Source organism: Python bivittatus, unplaced genomic scaffold (genome assembly GCF_059951505.1).
Source record: "Python bivittatus isolate LINGU-HERP-01145 unplaced genomic scaffold, Pbiv_v1 ctg000080_np1212, whole genome shotgun sequence".
Lineage (NCBI taxonomy): Eukaryota > Metazoa > Chordata > Lepidosauria > Squamata > Pythonidae > Python > Python bivittatus.
This window is the reverse complement of record NW_028277035.1, coordinates 51035524-51055359: the sequence shown is the minus strand read 5'-3', so window position 1 is coordinate 51055359 and position 19836 is coordinate 51035524. Positions and strand designations below refer to the sequence as shown.

The 19836-nt window shown below is 42.2% G+C and overlaps 1 long non-coding RNA gene and 1 pseudogene across 2 annotated transcripts; both read right to left on the bottom strand.

The window, feature by feature from the left end:
* Positions 1 to 416: 416 nt before the first annotated feature.
* On the bottom strand, positions 417 to 19307 carry LOC112540353 (uncharacterized). Of its 2 annotated transcripts, XR_015794846.1 has the most exons (5): positions 19030 to 19307; positions 13098 to 13177; positions 12712 to 12814; positions 6945 to 9834; positions 417 to 2990 (listed from the first exon to the last, which is right to left on the bottom strand). It is a non-coding gene; the product is annotated as an uncharacterized LOC112540353 (long non-coding RNA). The 2 variants fall into 2 exon arrangements; XR_003084435.2 differs by lacking the exon at positions 417 to 2990 and having other exon boundaries at positions 6830 to 9834.
* Positions 2984 to 6771, bottom strand: LOC148216696 (uncharacterized; annotated as a pseudogene).
* Positions 19308 to 19836: the final 529 nt, after the last annotated feature.

Here is a 19836-nt window from a genome sequence, read left to right as displayed (position 1 = left end):
GCAACAAAACTAAGTTCAGAGCTTACCTCACTCAACTTTTCATCCAGCCTCAGCAAATCTATGGTAGAAGAAAGACTCCAAGGCTTGAATTTCCTAAGGAAACAGTGAATAGCCGGGTAATCTCAGATGTTCATCATGCAACAAGGTTTCTATTGTTGCTGACTTGCCAAGTACATCTGAGCATTTGAAGAAGTCAGCTGAAAAACCACCTCTGACTCATGGTTACAAGTTAGGATTTTACGGTGTGTCCCTCAATTGGAGATAGAGATAGAAAAGAGAGAGAGAGAGAGAGGATGGATAGACAGACAGATATGGTAGATATGGTAGATTTATTTAAAAAATAGACATGGTAGCATGTTAGGTTTTTTTTTTTCATTTCAATTAGATATTTTGATTTTTGTTTCAGTTTCTCCTGTTCAGCTGCAATAACATAATTGGAATGATGAAGCACTGACCTTTCAACCACTGTGTGTATAACTGAGTTAGGATTGCAGAGAAGTCTCATCTAAACTATCCCTACCTCTACTCTGCAAAGCTGGAAATTGCAAACTGGATCCTTCACTCTGACAGTTCCAATAATTCAGAATTATGTATACCTCTGCCATTATCAGGTAGGTTGTGCTTGCTTCAAAATGTTCTGAAGCACTTTTTTCAAAATGCATTTATTTTTTACTTTTACATATTACACTTTTACCCTGCTGCAATCTTGCAGGAATCTTGGTGGTTTTACAACTTTAAAATATCCATGGTCAATATTAAAACAATGATAAAAGTTCTAAAAACATGCAACCCTCTTGCCCCCAAAAATAAAAATCCTAAAATTTCCTCTGTAATAGGACATCTGCTTTCAGCTCCTTCCAGAAGGCAGTGAGAGTTGGTGCTAACCTAAACTCTAGCAGAAGATTATTCCAGAGTTCAGTGCTGCTGCTGAAAAGCAATGCCTCAGAGTCATGGCCCCCATCCCCACGGCTCCCAAAATAGGGAACCACCAACTTTTCCTGGCAGTTTCAATTGGTCAAGCCAATTCTACTGGGTAAATGCAGTCTTGAAGGCAACTTCATGCCAAGCCATAAAAGGCTTTAAAGATTAAAACCAGCACTTTAAATTGCACCCAGAAGCCCAAAGGAAGGCAATGCAGGACTTGTAGCACAGATGCAATGTGCACCCACCGGCAACCCACCCAGCTGCATTTTAGACCAACTGAAGCCTCCAAGTGGTCCTTAAAAGCAGCCCCATGTAGAATGCATTGCAGTAATCCAAGGAAATGGCGATGATGGCATGAGTCACCACAGCAAGATCTTCTCACTCCTGGTAGAGCTGCAACTGGCACACCAGCCAAAACTGAGCAAAGGCTCACCCTTGCTGTGGCTTCCACTTGCTCTAGCAGAAGTTGCAAGTCTAGGAAAACCCCCAAATCATGGTATTGCTTCTTTCCAGATAGTGTTTTCCCATCCAGAGGCACCACTGGAGCTGCCAGAATATACCAATGGATAAACAGTAACTCTGTCTTACTAGGATTCAATTTAAGCCTGTTCCATATACTGGGAAAAGACTTCAGCATTACTCTAATTCTGTTAATTCGACTGACTGATTTATAATAGTTTATCATATTGTTCTTATTATTGTTAGCTACCCCGAGTTCACATGTAAGATGGGTGGTCATATAAACTTTCTAAATAAATAAATGAAGAAAGAGCATCACCAGCACGGCCTGGAGTAGTGATGTAGCATTATATTCAGAATATTAATATCTAACCCTGAACTGCTGGATGAATTACCCCAGTGGCTTCATGTAGAGCCTTGATGGATTTGCCTGTCAGATTGTTGGAAAAGTCCCCATGAATCCACTGGAAGCCATCTGGATCCACGAGGTACATGGGAGGGACCATCCAAATGGGTCCAGACCTGCAGAGGTCATAGGCAGCTCTCAATCACATCTGGACCAGGAAATTATCTGACCACAATAAAGGGGTGATAATAATGCCCTCCATACCCAGGTTGCATAACAACTTCTCCAGTGCAAGGTCCAATAACTGGCCAGCTTTGAAATTACCTGAGACAGAAATGTTTGCATGTCAGATCCAAATTACCTGGGACAAATCTAAGACTGCCATGGAAGCTATGACCCAGCTTCCACCATGTGGATCATTGCATAGGACTGCAGTAACAGGGGATCTGTCAAATGTTTCGTAGACTACAACATAGGACATGAATGCATTTGATTTGGTACATTGTTGTTCCACAGTCTAGCACTACCCTAAACACTTTTAAGAAAAAGCAGACGCCACGGCAGCACAAAATTGTATTCATTGATTGATTGATTGATTGATTTGTTCAAATCATCCTTCAGTACTCTGCAAGAACCTGTCTCAGGCCTTTCTGAATCTAAGCAGCCATCAAGCTGCTGAGGCCTGTTCCCTGTTCTGCTCAAGGAAAAACTATTCACACACAGAGTCACCAGAAATCTTCTGCTCAAGAAAATCGCCTTTCACCTGATATTCAGGTAGAAACGAATTACTTGTTCAAGGCAGCAACCAGCAGGAATTCAATGAAAGTTTACATTTCATGCTGAATCTTGATATTTTCTCTCCCAGATTCATTTTGAATCCTCTGCCAAAACGTTGGAGTTTGCATTGAGTAAGATATAATGAAGCCCACGCAGTGCTTGGACATAATGATCAGACAGGGGGAGGGGATAGAGGCAGCCGGAGGAATAAGGAAAGAAAATTCATTTCTGAGATGGATACGCATCCATACAAAAACACACATGCCTATCCCATTCAAGAAAGTCTGGGGCACATTATAAACTGTCTTCTTGTTGGCCTTCTGCTTCTTTCCTTGCAGGCGAAATAACGGGAGTCGCATAGCAAGGGGCCAGAGAAAGGGTTGTGCTCTGCAACTGCATAAACTTCACTGCAAAGGCCCCACTTGGATGCTCTGCCTTGTTCTTCCAGCGCAGGTGAGGCTGAAGTCACCTCCTCACCGGTTCCCTTAATGTATAGATAGCATTGTCAGCAAAAACACACGTGCAAAAGATCAGGTCTTGCTTCAACAGCCTACATATTTAATTTAGTCAATTAACATGTCATTAATAATTAAACATTAAATAAACATATAATCATGAATATTGAAACATAATGAAGGAGGGGAGAGAGAAAACAGCAAAAAGTTTGATGCTGAGCATTTAATGCAATGGCATATTTTCACTGATGCTGAACCCACATGTTAAAAATGCATTTACCTCTTATAGGATGCTTCCATGCCTGTTTATGTATTATGTATTAAATTTCTCCCCTGCCCATCTCCCCCCAATGGGGGAACTCTGGGCGACTCACACAAAACATTAAAACCATAAATATATATAAATACATAAAACATCAATTTTAAAACATTACTAAAAAAAGAAAAGGAGAGTCCAAGAGATGAAGAATCTGGGGCTGAAGACAGCAGGCCTCTATGGGGCTAGCCATCCCCACGCTTGAAGTATTCCCTCCCCACCCCAGGCCAAGTGGCAGAACCAGGTCTTCAAGGCCCTTCGGAAGGCCAGGAGTGAGGGGGCCAATCGCACCTCCAGGGGCAGAATGTTCCAAAGAGCGGGGGCTACTAAAGAGAAGGCCCACCTTCTAGACCCTGCTAATCGGAGTTCTTTTACTGAGGGAGTCTGAAACATGCCCTCCCTGTGTGATCAGGTGGGACGGGTTGAAGTCATGGGGGAGAGGCGGTCCCTTAGGTAACCTGGTCCCATGCCATGTAGGGCTTTAAAAGTGATAACCAACACCTTGAATTGGACCCAGAAGCAAACTGGTACCCAATGCAGCTCGCGGAGCAGTGGCATTACATGGGCCCTCCTTGGGGCTCCAAAAATAGCCCGCGCAGCCGCATTCTGGACCAGCTGTACCTTCCGGATACTCTTCAAGGGTAGCCCCATGTAGAGCGCATTGCAGTAGTCTATCTGGGAGATAACAAGGGCATGAGTGACTGTTCGAAAGGCATCCCGATCCAGGAAAGGGCGTAACCCGAAGTTGTGCAAAGGCCCTCCTTGCCACAGCTGCCACCTGCTCTTCAAGCAGGAGCCGTGAGTCTAGGAGGACCCCCAAATTACGCATTGGGTCTGTCTGGGGCAGTGCTACCCCATCCAGCACCAAAGATGACAAAGTCCCAGATACAGAGGAGCCATTAACTCACAGCCACTCCATCTTACCAGGGTTCAGTCGAAGCCTGTTGCTCCCCATCCAGACCCTTACAGCCTCCAGGCACTGCGAGAGGGCAGTCACGGCATCACTTACCTCACCTGGGATGGAGATATATAATTGAGTATCATCAGCATACTGATGATACCTCATCCCATGATGGTGGATGATCTCACCCAGTGGTTTCATGTAGATGTTGAAAAGGAGCGAACTGAACCCTGCGGCACCCCACAAAGGAGGAGCCAAGGATGGGACCTCTCACTCCCTATCACCACCGATTGGGATCGGCCCTGAAGACAGGAGGTGAACCAGCACAATACTGTGCTGCCCACCCCCAATTTCCTGAGTCATCCCAACAGGATACCGTGGTCCACGGTATCGAAAGCCACTGAGAGATCAAGGAGAGCAAGGATGGTCGCACTTCCACCATCCCACTCCCACCAGAGATCACCCATAAGTGCGACCAATGCCGTTTCCATTCCATAACCGGGCCTGAAACCTGACTGGAAGGGATCCAGATAATCCATTTCCTCCAGAACCCTTTGGAGCTGTGATGCCACCTGTCAAGTCCACAAAGTCCAAACCCCAATTCAGAAGAATTCTCGTGAAACCAGGCCTTGTTCAGATAATGCTCCTTTATTGGCTGGTACATGCAGCCTGAAGCAAAGCATTGCTAAAACTAAAGCCCATGTAAATTTCCCTCTACTTTTCCCTCCCCCACCCCCTTCTATTTTGGCACCTGATTTCTTTCTCACAGGATTGTGGCCTTGTAAATTCCTCCCCCTGATAACACAGTCCTTCCTGGCCTTCAGGCCACCACCGGTTGTGTCTGCTTTCAATTCTTGTTGTAAATTCCCATATCAATGTAAGTACCTTTCCATCTCAAAGCAATACCCCAAGCACACCTATTAACTAGTATTTTCCCCCCCCCCATACAAATGGCAGAATCAAATCAAGCAAACTCCTATTGACTACTATAGCTATTAAATCATTCTTCTTGTGATTAACATTTGATTGATGCAGGTTCTGACACCACCACTTTCTCAACCACCTTCCCCAAAAAGGGGAGGTGGGAGACTGGACAAAAATTGTCCAGTACAGTAGGATTCAGGGAGGGTTTCTTGAGGAGGGGGTGCACCACCGCCTCCTTAAAGGCAGCTGGAAACACTCCCTCCTGCAAGGATGTAGTAACCATCACCTGGATCCAACCACATGTCACCTCCCGAGCTGCTTTCACCAGCCAGGAGGGGCATGGGTCAAGATGGCAAGTGGTGGCCTTCACAGTCCCTAGGATCCTTCCACTTCCTCAGGAGCAACAGAATCAAACTGGTCCCAAATAACTGGGTAAGAACAGTCCCCCAGTATCTCCCCAGACCCTGCCCCACACTCAGAGTCTAACTTGGAACAAATCCGAGTGACTTTGTCCTGCATATGCTCCGAAAATTCCTCCGCACAGCCCTGTAAATGAACCCCCACATCCTCCTTGCCAAGGAGGGACCTAGTGATCCTGAACAGGGCCGCCGGGCAGCATTCTGCGGATGCAATAAGGGCGGAGAAGTATTGGCGCTTCACTGCTCTTATTGCCACAATGTAGGCTTTGATAGTGGCTCTAACCTGTGTTCAGTCGGATTCGGTCTTTGTCTTCCTCCAGCAGCGCTCTAGACATCTCTTGACCCTCTTCAGCACCCTCAACTACTCCGTAAACCACGGGGAGTGTCGGGGCCGATGTGGCAAGAGAGGTCGCATAGGCGCAATCCTGTCCAAGGCCCTGGCCGCCTCCCTATTCCAGGCAGCAGCCAAGGCCTCTGCTGGACCGTGCAGCAGATCCATGGGAATATCTCCCAGCTCCCTCTGAAACCCTGACGGGTCCATCAGGCGCTGGGGGTGGACCAATCACATGGGTCCTGCCTCCCTGTGGAGGGGAGTGGTATAGGAGAAACTCAGGGTCACCAGGACATGATCTGACCATGACAACAGGGAAAGCTGTAGATCTCCCCTCAGATCACTTTGCCATTGCTCTGACAAGAAAACCAAATCTGGCATGTGGTCACTGTCTCGGGTTGGGTCCCGCACACTTTGAGACAGGCCCATGACTGCCATGGTAGCCATGAACGCCCGAGCCACGTCCAAGGACCGCCCCAGGGATGGCAGGTTGAAGTCCCCCAGAACCATAAGCCTGGGGAACTCCACCGCCAGCCCTAAGATGGCCTCCAGCAGCTCAGGCAGGGAGGCTGCCACACAGCAGGGAGGCTGGTACAGTAACAGCACTCCCAACTGTTCATGGGAGCCCAACCTAAAGAACAGCGTCTCACAGCCAGAGACTTGGGGAGCAATCCCCCTGAAGGCCACTAGAGATTCCCAGATCACAACAGCCACCCCTCCTCCCCTGCCCTGGCATCTTGGCTGGTGCCACACCGTGAACCCAGCTGGGCACATTTCCGAGAGGGGCACCCCTCCCCTCGGGCCCCAGCTGGGTTCACGGTTGCTTTCTCTAGTATTCATACAATTCAACCATATATTCCTCAGAATATATACAGTGATCAGCTTAAACTTCCATTCCCCTTTTCCTGTGCTGTTGGTTTATTTTCTATCAAGTTTATATATATATATATATATATATATATATATATATACACACACACACACACACACACACACACACACACACACATATAAAAAATATTCCCATTACAATTAAATACATTACAATTACATTCTTATTATTGTAATGTAAATACATTACAATTGACATACTTTTCAAATTCAAATTCAGGCTAATGGCTGTATGATTATCACACAATGCAGAACAATCAATGCAATTCCACCACTCTAATCTCTGTCTTTTGCCATCACCATTTGCTGTACGGAACTGTGAAAATTGATCTCAACCTCTTCATACTGTTTAAGGATGTCTGATGAAATGAAATAGTTATTACCAGTGCAGTAGCCCTCTCCAGAGTTCCTGCAGTGATGGGAAGGGTGAAAGAAAAAAAAACACCTTATTAACATTATTACGCAGGTAATCCAAATCAGGAGCCCTCAGCCTTTCATCTCCTCGGCCTCACCATTCACTCCATCAAAGAGGAGAAGATAGAAACAGAAAGGTCACTTTTTTCAAGAAAGTCATATATATGTTCACAAGTGTTCAGTTATGACACTGATCAATTTTAAGGAAATAAAGAATTGCAATACACAGTTGACAACTGTTTTACAATTTTTCTTGCTATAACTGTACAAGAATGGGAGCAAGCTAACTAGGGTTGAATCAGGATTTCAATGACTGCACTAAAGCCAACCTCCCCAGAGATATATAAATAAAGAGAATAACTAATGCAAACCCTATTATACTTTACTTTGACTCCTATGGCCTAAGCTTATATAGGTAGTCCTCAAGTTACAGCCACTCATTTAGTGACCGTTCAAAGTTCCAATGGCACTGAACAAGTGTACTTACAACTGGTCCTCGAAGTTCTGGCCAATGCAGCACTCCCGTGGTCATGTCATCACGATTCAGGACTTGGCAACTGGCTCACAATTATGACGGTTGCAATGTCCAGCAGTCATGTGATTGCCATTTGCGATCTTCCCTGCTGGCTTCCCATAAGTAAAATCAATGGGGAAGCCAGCAGGGAAGGGCGCAAGTTGCTCTTGCCATTTTTTTTCCTGAGGAGACCCACTACAGAGTACGAGATCCCAGGGATCTCGTACTCCGTAGCACCCCCCCACCCACCTGTACTCCATAGCACATGCCCACCCGTGGCAGTCCCCCACCCACCCACAGCACCTGCACACACACACCCTGCGCTTCTCGCCTGGGACTCCTGCCTCTTCACATGACCCATGCAGTCCTGAGGTTACTAAGTTGCTAAGTGATGCAGGCCCGTTGCTAAGTGATGTGGTCATGTGACATCTTTATGACTGCATTGCTTAGCGATGGAAGTTCCAGTCCCAATTGCCATCATAACCCAAGGACTACCTGTAATTTAAGCAGTATTTAAGCATTCAAATTTAGAGCCTGATGCTTCTCTTTCAAAATTTAATTTTAAAAAGCGTATTTAATTTTTAAAAATTCTCCTACATCATGTTTGATAAGTGATGCATGTAAAAAGGGGTGGGGCTCCAATTACACAAGTGCAGCTGCCATCTTGACTTTTTCAACCCATCCCTTCATTTGCCACTCCCCTACTGTGAGGAGAATGTAAATAGAGTCCCTGTGGCATTTTCCAGAATCTGCCTCTGGAGCTACTAGAGGACTTGGGGGTTTCGGGTGCAGGGAGAAGAACCATACAGGTAAGTATTCAGAGTGGCAAGAAACAGCTTCAGGATTGCCTCTGGAACAAAATGCAATTAAAACCCCATGGGCCTGCTGCAGAGGTTAGTGCTGCTTTGAATTTTCTGTAAAGGACCCTTCTTCTCAGTGAATCTCAAAGCAGTTTTATACTTGCTGGCAAACAAAATAAGAAATGAGAAGAGGTGCATCTATGGACTTCTGGCATGTTTGCCTCTGTCAGAGGTGAGTGTCCTCCTGGGTCATCAGCTCCCATAACTCCCAATCGTTGGCCATCATTGGCCGTGGGCAAGAATTTGGGCAGTTGTTATCTCCAGGGCATTGCCTTGGGGAAGGACGCTTTCCAGTGCCTTGTGTCTTGAACGTGCCCATTTGTTACAGCCTTCCCTCCCCCTTTTACATCTCCCAGTGTGGGTTATCTTAATATTGTCCATAGTGTTCAGCGTTACTGAAAGCAGCCTTGGAATCTTGGATTGGATGTTCCTTGTGACCTTTGTCAATAGAGCTGTGTGTATGAAAGAGGTTTTGTATAATAGCTGACTCACTGATTTGGGTTTTGTTTTGTCTTTCTTTCTTTCTTTCTTTCTTTCTTTCTTTCTTTCTTTCTTTCTTTCTTTCTTTCTTTCTTTCACTGACAGTTATGCATGATTAAGCCTGCTTGCCAAAGTAATCATATCCTGAGGAATGAGATTTTCTCATCCAGATACCTCCTGTAGCCCTGGCATTTATCCAGACAGTAAGCAGCAATCTAAGAACACTTCACAAAGCTGGGACAATAAACCACTGGTGAGAGACTTCTGGAAAAAGATGGCCACCTCTTTAGCCATTTTGTTTTTTTTCATGGCACTCCTGAACAATTAAGTGGGCCCATTTCAGTCCTGCTTCTGGCTGATATATGGGACTGGGGCTATTTTGCGGAAAGCTGGAAACTGGATGAGGGATCCTACTAGTTCTCCAAGACTTCTCAGTGGCTTTCTGTACTCTTGACCATGAAGTTTCCCAAACTGCCTGTCAGGGCTGAGTGGGTATTATCTTAGTTCCACTCTTTTCTACCAGTTGAGGAGGTGGAGCTAGGTGAAGTTCTGTTCAAAATCTCAGAACTTTAAGTGTTTTTCAAAAGCCTCCACTGATGTAGGTCTGTATGGAAGAGGTTCTTATCCTGCATAAATTCCAAAATATGAAAGATCTTTCTTGGGAGTAGTGATTGACATCCCCCTTGTTCTGTCTGTCTTTAGAAAAGGAAGAAGATGTAGCTTTGCCCCTCTGCATGGTTTGAATGTCAGTTGTGGATGTGTTTAATTTTTCTTTTAAAAAAATGTGTTTCACTTTGTCATTAACAACATTGAGTCTCCTTGTCTGAAAAGGAATGAAGCAAATAAATCAAACCAATAAATAAACAACTAGTAGCAACAAATCAATAAATAAACAAATAGCAAAAAATAAACAGCAATGAATAGAACATTCTTAAGTAAATGAAGAGGGAATGCCTGTGAAATATTGATTTCTTTAGTTTCTTAAAAATCATTGTTCTGGTTCCTTAGTTTTGTGGGAAAGAAAAGGATTCTGGGTTTTGTTTTATTGTGTTTTACTTCATTTCAGCTACCCTTGTGGATCTTTTACCAAGTGGAAATTGATGGTGATAGAGCAATACAATTCTTATGAGATAACATTTTGAAGCTGGCACCTGCCTTAAATCAGTGAGGCTTCTGTTGGGCCTGACATCTTTTCCCACTGATGTCAACAAACCTAAAGAGGAGCAAGTCTAGTGCTGGGCAACATAAGGCAGCTTATTCCATTGCACTGACAGAGATTGGCTGTGTCTCGGCTGTTGTCATCCCTGTCCCCATCTTCCAGTTGACAATAGACAGCGCCCTTGGGAAAGGCCATTGACTGGGCCAGTAAGTAGAAAGGTAGGTAGACCTGGCCCTGCACTCCAATAGCCATTGTACGTGTGCCTGATGCTAGGCAGCATCTGTTTGAGTGGGTAGTGAGTAGGTGCCAAGGGGCAGCATGATTGAACTGTGTGTACCATTTGGGTTGCATTCATTTATTGACCTCCTTCCCAAGACAGTGAAGGGTGCTGTCCCACCACCAATATATTAAAAAACAACAACAACTGAACAGCCAGTCCAGATGATTTCTATGTCCAGATTATTTCTGTGTACTTCATCTTGGTCTTCATGCCTGGCAGTGAAAGAACTTGCCAGACCTAGGCTGCTAGCTTCTTCGCAAGACTAGACACATGCACACATTGATTTAAGCATAGGCTTTGTTCCACCCAGTCAGACTTGATATGAATTATATATCCTACATATATACTGTAGAATGGCAGTGCTACTCTGGATTAGAGGTTAATAAGGTTTGGGAATGCCAAGGGATCCATAGCAGGAATACCCTAGCCAGGATGCGGTCTAGGTAGCATTGATCCTTTCCCAAGGGAAAAAAAATCCACTGTGAGGTTTTATAAGGTGGCCAAGGGGCCACTTTGTTCCTCATGCCATTGGCTACTGAATCTACTTGCCAAATCTAATAATAGCCAATTAAAAATTAAACCACCTTGGCTTAATAAATAACTGTTTTAAGGCAGCACCCAGTTTTGTCTTGCTGGAAGTGAGTGATTTGTATATGTGTACATGAATAGCACCAACGTTCTTGGGTTTTTGGTTTCAAACAAATATAACTAAATTTTACTACCAGATTCCTTTTTGTTAGACACATATTCACTCACATATGCACAGATACTGATGTCTGGAAACAATATACAATTAAATATCCATATTTATTTGTTTGTTTTGACTTTAAATGTGTCATCCCTCAAAATCCGGCAGGCCACTTAAAGGTATCTGAGTATATCTGTTGGCCTTAGCAAAGCTTCTTAAGAAATATAAGAATAGGACAGTAAATCTCCAGGTAGAAAATAGCCCCTAACACTGGACTCTTTTCTCCCTGAATCTGTGTACCTCCCTAATCAAAAAGACTTGCTGGAAATAATCACTTCATCTTTCCTAACCTTTTGTGCCAGAGAACTGGCTTGACTGCCTGGATTTCTGAAGCGAGATAGATAAGATGAAGGAAACAATTTTACCTCCAGCAAGTTTCTTAGACATAAAAAAGCTGTCTTTGTGCTGGGCTGTTTGCTCATTTTTGGCTTGGACACCATTTCCTCAGTCCTCCATGTGGTTTCTTATATTACTGCATTTCACCTTCCCCAAGGCTATCAAGGGGGCCAAAATCAATTTTCCAAAGGCAGCCAGGCCAAAACATGCAATGGAGTTGGAGTTCTGAGTACAGGATAATTTTACAGAGTAGCAAAACTAACTTGTCACACTTGGCCTTCTATGGAGGCCTAAACAGAGTATAAAACAAGTACCAAGTGGTTAATCTCAGAATAAGCAACTCCAGTGTAGCAGCTTTTGTGTAAGAATCTATGTAAAACCCTGCTGGATCAGGCTGAAGACCCAGCAAAGCATCTGTTTGCCACTATGATCAACAAGATGCCTCAAGGAAACCTGTAAGTAGGATATGAACACTCTCAGTCATATTCCCTGGAATGCATTTTTGTTTTTGTATTTTGTTTTTAAAAGGGTTTACTACTGATGACTATCTGCATAAATTTATATCATGGTCTTGGTCAAAATATCGAAATGATTTGCTATTGCCTTCTTCAGAGATACTTTGTCAACTTCCCCATCTAGCTTACAGCTGTGGAATTTCCCTGTAGCTTCCCATCCAAATACTAACTATGTCTAACCGTGCTTAGCTTTGGGATCAAGCAAGGTCCATTAGATGCGTCCACCTACTGTGGTTAGTATGTAGTGTCACAAGCTGATTCAGAGTATATAGACATCATTAAGTAGCCATCATCAAAAACCTATCCACCATCTTACTAAATTCCTATGATAGTGAATTCCATAGTTTGTCTACTATGTCAAGAAGTATCTCCTTTTGTTCATTCTGAATCAATATTTAGCTCCTTTGGATGAGCCTAAATTTTTGAATTATGAAGGGGGAAAGCCCATTATCTCTGTATCCATTTTCTCCACAATTTATGTAATTTTATACAAGTATCATGTTCCCATTTGCTTTCCATTTTTCAAAACTAAATAACCCCAATATTGGACATAATAACCATGGAGTCCAAGCTGGAGTCTGTTTCTTCATTAAAAATAAAGTACAAGTCCTGAGGGAGAAGGTTCAACATGACTTCTGGAGAGATAAGTCCTGTCCACCAACCTTTTAGAATTCTTTGTGTGTCAACAAATTATCTGACAGAGGCTCTTTATTTGAACTTTCAAAACCTTTTGACAAAGTCCCTCACCAAAGGCACCTTTGCAACCTGAGGAAAGATGGGACAAGAGAAGAACTTTTATAGTCGGTTAGTGAAAGAAGAGAAAGCAGAGAATAGCAAATACTTTGTGCTGTGAAAGGATGTGAACTTGGGGTTTTGCCAAGGATTAATGAGGTTGAAACATGTGCTAAAGACACCAATGTTAATGTTAAAATAAAAAGGAGCTGTGAAGGGTTCCCAGAAAATCTGTCTAAACTGGAGAATTGACATTAATATGCAAATCAATGTAAGCAAAAAAAATTAAAATAAAATAAATCCTAATTTCACTTACTGTATATACTTGTAGAGACAGAGAAAAAGATCTTCAGGTCACGGTTGCTAGCTTCAAAACAATGTTGACCCAATGGCTGTCTGTGATGAAAAAAACAAATTCCAAATTGGGGAACATTAATAAAAGAAATGAAAATTAATTATGTAAGACTTCTATGCAATTCCATGTTACAAGTACAGTTGGAATACAGAGTACAATTCTGATCAGTGTGATTCATCTGCTGAATTGGAAATGATGCAAACAGCAGCTGAATTTATCAAGGATAAGTCACATTAGGAAAAAAGTCACCATGCTGGGGTTCTTTACTTTAAAAAAATGGTATGTGGACATAATAGAGATGCATAAAATAATGCATGATATGGGAAAAAGAAGATAGAAGGGTTCTCCCTTTCTCTTAATACTAGACTTGAGGGCCATCTGCTCATTACCGATCATGATGGTTCAATGTTATCTGACTACCAGAAGCAGCATGCTTCTCAGCTGAGGGGCTGGAAAACTTAGTTTTCAAAAGGAATTAGACAAGCTAACAGAGGATCAGCTTCTCCAAGTCTACTAATCATGATGGTTATGTGCTGCCTCCAATATTAGAGACAATATGCCTCTTGATATCAGTTACAGGAAAATTAATGGGAAAAGCTACTGCCCTCATGTTCTGCTGATGCAATTTCCATAGATCTCTGTTGCAAGTGAGGAAACAGAATGGTGGAATAGAGACCCCTGGTTTACTCCACCACAGCATTTGGGGGCCCTTAACCTTTTCTCGTAGAAGATGTGTTCCAGCCCCAGAATAATATTGCTGCTTTATTCGGAGGGACTAGCTGGCTACTGGGAATTAGGTTTTTAAGATCAGATGAGAGGTTTACTGTTGCTTAATGTTGCCCTATGCACAACTCCTGAATTTTTGCAGCTTCTAGTTCATAGAGGAACAATTCAGATTTTTAGTTCCTTATTTGGAAGCTGCTTCAGAGCTTATTGGTGCCATGCAACAGAGAAATGCTAGAGGTCACCTGATGCTCCTGCTGTTTGCATTTCTCTTACAGAGCATGCAACAATACTCATGCATTTTGTCTACTATATAGTCAGTTGATCTGACTATTTAAGGACAGGTATAAGCCTGCTCTAAAGATAACATTTTTTAAAAGCAGGTTACCCTATTCAGAGAATATCAATATTGAACAATTACAACAGTCCAATTAACGACTTTATAACTAACAAAAGTCAAATTTCCAGATTAAAACCAGCCAGAGATAAATCAATAGGGAACTACATTCTTGCTCATCAAGAACCCTATATAAGCGTCAGCAGGAAATAAGTTTCATAAGTGTGGTGCCACCAATTTTTTAGTGGTGCTTTCACTTAACAGGGTTCTGTTTCTTGGATCCACTAGATCAGTGTTTCTCAACCTGGGCAACGTTAAGGTGTGTGGACTTCAATTCCCAGAATTCCCCAGCCAGCATGCTGGCTGGGGAATTCTGGGAGTTGAAGTCCACACACCTTAACGTTGCCCAGGTTGAGAAACAGCATACTAGATATTCTCAAAGCTGGGCAACCCAAACATGTCTCGGTTGATGATTTCAGAGTCGTGGCAGGTTTGGAGCTAAATAAAGGCTGAAAAGGTTTAAAGGGCAGCAACTCTCTGAAAATGAGCTTGGCTCCTGCTGACTACAAGGTCATGTCCATGTAAGGTACTTGGCAGTAATATAGAAATTGTTTGTTATTAACTTCTTCCAGATTTTTTTTTTTTAAACTTCCCAGTCTAACCTTCAGCCCTGGAATTTCCTGGTGGAAAGTACTAACCAGGCTAACTCTGCTTAGCTTGTGAGGTTAGCCAAAATCAACTAAGTGCTGCCACTTGATGTGAGTTAAAGCTGTACAACAGCACTTAAAATTATGCTTGGTTAAAGCATTTGTTAACCAGTGAAATAGCACGAAGATTTTTTTAGACCTAATTGTTTCCTTGAGCATATAATTCCACTCCAGGTGGGATTGTGTCCAATGGCTTTCACTTCAGATGTTAGGGAAGCAGCAATAAAATAAGCTTTGTAAGATTGGTTCCCTTGTCTTTTGTCCTCATTCCCTTGCAGCAATAGGATCTGTCATGAAAAGTAGTTGATTTCAGTGGGATATAAGCATCCTACCATACTTTAGAATGACTCTCTTGTATCATGTGCTCTATTATCTGCAAGGATAATGTTTTTATTAGTTATTTTTGTATTCCAGTAGTATGGTCTTTTCTTTAGGAAAATTGCCTTGGGGCACAACTTGGATAAGATCTATAGACCAAACTCAATTACCTTTTTTGCATTTGTTTCTACTGACCTTTCATAATTTTTTAGTGCACCCTGTTCCAACTTGGCCCCTTCAAATGTGTTGGATTACAACTCCCCTAAATCCCCAACTGAGGGTTATGTAGTAGTACAATACATCTGGAGAACATCAGATTGGAGAAGACTGCCCCAGGGTTTGTCATTGTGGTACAATGTACTCTTAAAAAGAGAACATTCCTTATATAAGTGTACCCTTAACAGAAGTGTCCACTTATGGAAAGACTGTTATTAAATCTAGGCAAAGCTCATTTTCAAGCACTTAGTGTCTTGCCCGTGAAAGTCTCTGCTTGCTTGTTGCCAAGGCGCCACAAGATGCCTCCTCTTTTTCCCCCCTGCACTGCACTTTAAAAAAAAAAAATCTGTCATTTTCAAATCATTATTGTGATTGAACAATCAGGTGAAAACTAATGGCTTCCTTCAGGACCTCTGGAGAATGTGAAGCTAAAAGTTCAAAGAAATAAGACATGCACGGAGTAAGAAAGCAGATCAAACAGACATTGTAGGCGCAGGGTGTTCTTTAGAGTAGAATAGCTGCTTAGCCCTCAGTGGCCTGTCATGATATTACTGGACTTCCAGTCCTCTGTACGCAAGAATCCTATTTGTTAAAATACTTAGCCATACCTGCAAGGTACATATATGCTAAGTATTCTTTAGGTGCTGAGCAACGCCACCTAAAATTACATATGTTCAGAGGCAGGGAGAGTGGAAAAGTCCATAGAGAGGGGGCATTCTCCTACTGCTGTTTATCTGTAGGCCTCCACATGAGCAGGAGTCATAGCAGATGGCAGGACCTGACTGATCTTCATGAACCTTGACAGAAACTAAGTTGGGTCAGGTTTACTTAGATGGGAGGCCACAGGAAGCCTCGTGGCTATAGCTAGCCTGGGACATCAAACAAACATCCTGGCAGGAGGCAACAACAATTCACTTCCATATTATTCTCAAGAACTTCTGAGCTGGAACCCTTCATTGTCACTGCTTTGGATTCATGCAGAGACTTCTTTGCATTGGGTGTTTTTTGCATACGGTTAACATTCACAGACACCCACGTCTATACAAAGAATATTGGGCTATGGCAAGAGGAGGAACTATTTGATAGGTACATGGGTAGTGGAGCTACATGGCGCAATCCTGTTCCCTGTGGATATACTGGGAGAAGAATGATGAACAATGCCTTGAGAGATCTGGTACTGTATTTCATTTGCATATCATGCTATGCTGCATTGCAGAAAACATGCTATGTTCATTTTAGCAAAAACAGGAATTACATTTCTGTGCAAACAGTTCACCAAGGCCTCTTCTTGAACGATGATTTGTGGTGTCAATAGAACTTTATTCCCTTATTATAAATTAGAAATACAATTTTCACTGAGTTGCCACACAATTATGGATATGGTACTTCTTCTAAAAATTTATTCTGCCATCGAGAACAGTGTTCTGATATACCTGCTGGGGTGGAAAGGATGAATTCGCATAACCAGCGATTGAGGGGTGGGTTGGTGGTGGATTCTGAATAATCCTGAGCATGCACACTCACGCATAAACACACAAGCATTCAATTACTTCTTCAAGTATGTTTGTCTATTAATAACTATGAATGCCAAAAACAAAATGCTTAAGATTCGTTTTGAATCAGAAATATAAATTCAAAACATCATTAGAAGGAAAGCACATAACTAAAATGCCTGTCACTGGAAATTTATCTCCTTTTCTTTTTAAAATTAGCAATATACTGTTAACAGGAACATAAGACTCTTATTTGTTATACAAATTAGTGTTTTTAGGGATTTTAACTGTTAATATTTTTTCTTTTATTTCTGGGAGCTGCCTAGGCCTACAAAATGGGAAAGGGCAGCCTATGCCTTTAAACATTTTAAAACATGTAAAATGTTTTTGTTCTCCTTGTGTGTGTTTGTCTGCTTTTGGGGTTTTTTTCCCCTTTCCTCTTTTTTTATATATTAACACAATAGAAATGAAAAGGAAAAACAGATACATAGGTAAATTACATAAATTTGCACTTTAAGGGAAAATGTAACCAGAAATGTATTTTAGTGATAATTTAAAAAACATTTTTTAGAAAATGGAATTCCATGTGCTAAGCAGTGAATGTCAGAGCTTCATATGTCATTGTCTACACCCAAACCACAGACGTGGTTTACGGAGAGGTAGAAGAATCACATTAAAAGCATTTGCCCTGGGAGATGAAGCCTTGAAAAAGCTTGAGAAGATTTGAAATGTATGGTAACACAATGATGAGTGCGTGAGGCACAGTGATTCTAACGTGATGCCTACTGTGGGAACAACCTAGGAAATGTTTTGGCCAATACTCTGGCTAGATTTGCACAATGCACTAAACCATAGTTTGTTTTCTTATTCATTTTTTAGCAAGCTTTAACACCCTTTTTCACACATAATGGCAAGCTGTAATAACTGCATTCACAGTAAATCAAGATCAAACAGACCACATTATGTCTTAGCACAAGCTAAGTCTAGGCATTGAGTCACCTAAACATGTTAATCGTTCCACCAAAAGTGAAACTTGAAGAAAGTTTTTTGCTGGCTCCCACAGTTCCAGCGCTTTACATCAGTTGAAAGATCTCCTCTAAAAAGCAGTGTCCTCTCTACTTATGCAACTTTGGGGAAGCGAAATATCAGATCATAAACTTCCATGTTTGCAAACAAAGTGCTTCATCTGCATTTAAAAGCCTGCTTCCCCTTCTCCATTAGTCTTAAAAATATCAGTTTTCAACTCCTTATGCAATCTTTGAGCTTGAATTTCCTAATCCTTCTGCAAATAACAGCAGACCTTCCCCCAGCGTCTGTCTGCACACTTTCTGCCCTTGAGAGGTGTGCTTGAGCTTCCCAAGGAGAAAGGTCAAGCCTCAGACGAATCAGGCAGCCACCAGTGGTGCTGAGCAAGGAATTCCAGCACCACCTCAGAGAGGAAGAGGCAGACTGTAGCTTAATCCACCATCATCATATGTGACATAATAGGATTTCATCTGAGCCAGGATTGGAATAACAAATATGAAAGAAATATTTGCACTAAAGTGAAATCTGTGCATCTTCATGTACTGGCTATTACACGAGTGCTGGGTTCTGCTGGCTGGCTGTTACATGTAGTTGTGCCTTTTATACTCTGTTGACATTATCCTGACCATGTGGGTAAAGAATTCATTGTCCTCAAAAACATTTAAATGCAGAAATAAATAAGCAGTAGAATCAGAGGCTTGAGAAATTGTTAGAAATAATGCCCTGAAGGATTGCTGAATTTTCCAAAGTAATCCTCTGACTAAATTAAAGAGAGATTCACATGCAGCCTCCATCATGTAGAACTGTCTTTCCAACTTGGGGATGACCAGATATGTTGGGATGACAATTTTCATAATTCTTAGCAATACAGACAGCAGCCATGTTGGCTGAAAATTCCTGGAATTTTCATCCCAGCACATCTGGATGGGGTCAGTTTGGAGAAAGCTGGATTATATTGTAACAAACTCCTCCCATAGAAAGCAGACTGTCGAAATACCTATCTGACAACCAGGCCACCACCCAACTAATTACTTCACATGGGTATCTGCAAATTGGCCAATATGGAGACTTACCAAGAACAATAGACCATTCCAGAAGTCTTCCTTGGTTTCTTGGTATTCCCTGAGCTTGCTTTTCTTCTCACAGACGTTTCATTACAAGACTAATGTCATCAGCATGTGGGGGACTGAAGCCATCAAACTTTACTCTTCCATGCACTGATGATCCTAATAATTCAGCCCTGAGCTACATATATTCTCCAGAAGTGTTCTTATCCAGACATACTAGCTGATGGAATGCCACCTTGCCACTTCTCAAAATGCCTTATGTTTTCTATACCAATAAGAATTTGCTGTTGGTTCCATAACATTCATTCCAATCAGCTTTAACTGAGTCAACCAGCCAAGATCCTCCCAGACTTTATTTGCATTCACCTGAATCAGATTATTGGTGCACTTGTCCTTCCTCCACACAGCTTCAAGGTTGTGTTACCAACAATGCACAGCCTCCCCTATGATGAACTACATAGTTGTCCATTGAATGACATTTTGAGGCTATACTCTAAAAATTAATGGATGGACACTGGACAAAATTGCAATTTGATTTAATTGTCCTGTTTAAACAAGCCCTAAAAACCTGGCTGTACCCCCAGACCATGGATCAGAAAAGTGGTAAATCCCTTTGTGATGTTTTAGCCTTTTGAATGGTTGTTGGGGGATGGGGGATGGATTTTCTTTTTTGACAATGGAATTCTTTATTTCAATTCTTTGTTTTTTATTGTAGTATTTTACAAATTGTCCAGAGTTATAGGACAGATATGGGTGGCCTATAGATTCTACAGACTTACATTTAATAGTTAATATCACTAAACTTCGGTCATC